Raw genomic sequence first — 2,126 nt, forward strand, 5'->3', positions numbered from 1 at the left:
AATCATATTCCCAAGAAAGTGATGGAGGGTAATATAATTCCTAAGAATAATACATTATTGTGTTTGGTTCCATACATGAATCTTTTTTAAATTCTCAGGAATATTACATTACTGTGTTTGGTTGTTCGCATGAAAAAAGATCCATAATAATAATAATAATATTAATATTAATATTAATATTAATAAAATAATAATATTAATAATAATAATAAAATAATAATAATAATAATAATAATAATAATAATAATAATAAGATTCTCATGATTTTGAGATTCTTGAGAATTTGAATAACACCATGTTGGGTGGTATTTAAATTACCTTAAAATGAGGGAAAGTGAATCCCATGGTAATCACTTTCCTGAGAATCTAAAAATTATAATTCTTATACTAAACATGGTAATATTACAGATTCTCATTCTCATCGTTAAAATTACTGCATACTAAACGCCCCCTAAAGGTCAATTCAAGTGCCCTTTTCAACATTGCATTGTAATTTTTTATCATGATCTTCACAAAGTGATCCAATGCTAGCTCGCAAAGTGGATATAAGAAAGAGTGGTGGATCTAGCTGGCTTTTGAGCAGGCTAGTTGAGTACAAATGTGCATCCATTTTCTTGGGCAAAACCTTTTACGCATTATAATAAAGAGAGAATATATTTAAGATAATGGTAGAAGAATCTTGTAACCTTATAACCCTTTGTCCCCACCCAATAAATTATGTTATATGTATTACCCATTAATTAATTCTTAACCACAAATTACCTATTAGTTTAACTTGTAAGATACACACTACACAGAAACAACGCATCATATATATAGATTTGAGATGAAGAAAACTCAGAAGGACATGTTTTTGTATATTTCTATGTAGTAGTGATAAGTAGAGTGAGCGGCTGCTTTTACGAGGCGCCGAGAATGGGAAGAATATGAGCGATAACACATGAAGAAGAAGACAAGGCTGACGATGGCTATCAAGTAAAGGCTTTGTAGTTGTAGTCATGGGCTTCGGGTACGTGGCATCCTTGTCTTATAAGGACCACAACTAGAATCTATATATATGTGTGTGTGTATATATATATATATGTAATTATATGTATATATATATATACTGTATACATTATGTCTGTCCATTATTATATGTTTACATTCATACAAAATTTAAGTTTGTGGAGAATGGATTCCACATCATAATTAACTTTTTGTTGTCAACTTTTAGCGCCATGCATATGGATATAGATGTTAGTTTAGTCTTATTTAATTCGCCAAACAATTTGGACTAGTATGATGTGAACTAGAGCCCATAATCGTTTTAATGGCTTTTACACTTTATTAATTTGGCGCTTATAGTTGATGAAATCTCGTATATGTTTATGTATATGCTCTATTATACATGGAAAGTTTATATGATAAGATCTGAAATAATGAACTATAAATAAATCTCAACTTTCTAATCATTAAATTTTTATAAGAAATTATTTGCTCTACATATTTTTTAATTTGGATATGATTTTAAACAGATTGAACGATTAGAAATATATAATGTCGGTAGGAATTTTCACCCTATAATGTCCCGTATATAGTATGTAGTTTAATTGACATTTTATATATGGGTCCTCCAAGACCAAGTTGGTATGCCCGTACACATATATGATGTCAAGAGTGGACTGTGAGAGCGAGAGAAATGACATTTTTTTGGCGTCTATATCCATTGAAATGGAGACACTTATTATCACAGCGTCCTTTCCATGACTTAAAAGGACAGATTGTAATTTGGAAATTGGATTGGCCAAGGTTTAGAGGTCATTTCTGGTCTCCTTACATGATAATACATCATCTCATTTTTTGTTTCCCTTTCTTTTCTCTCCTTTTCCCTTAAAAAATACTTCATTTTTTACATTTTATTTTTTTCGAATTTCTCACTTTAGTTTGCAACCACATAGGCATATATATGAGACCTCCTTTTCTTGGACGTCATCAGGGAAGAAGGCTATATATGATATATCTTTTATGATCTTCCTTTCAGAATTAGATGAAGAATATTTAGATACAAATATTAGCATTTGGATTTTTCTGATTTTCTAAAGCTTACAATTTTGTCTCTTTGTGTCGGTAAGTCCTTGCCAATC

Source organism: Morus notabilis, unplaced genomic scaffold, assembly GCF_000414095.1.
Source record: "Morus notabilis unplaced genomic scaffold, ASM41409v2 Scaffold1252, whole genome shotgun sequence".
Taxonomy (NCBI): Eukaryota; Viridiplantae; Streptophyta; class Magnoliopsida; order Rosales; family Moraceae; genus Morus; species Morus notabilis.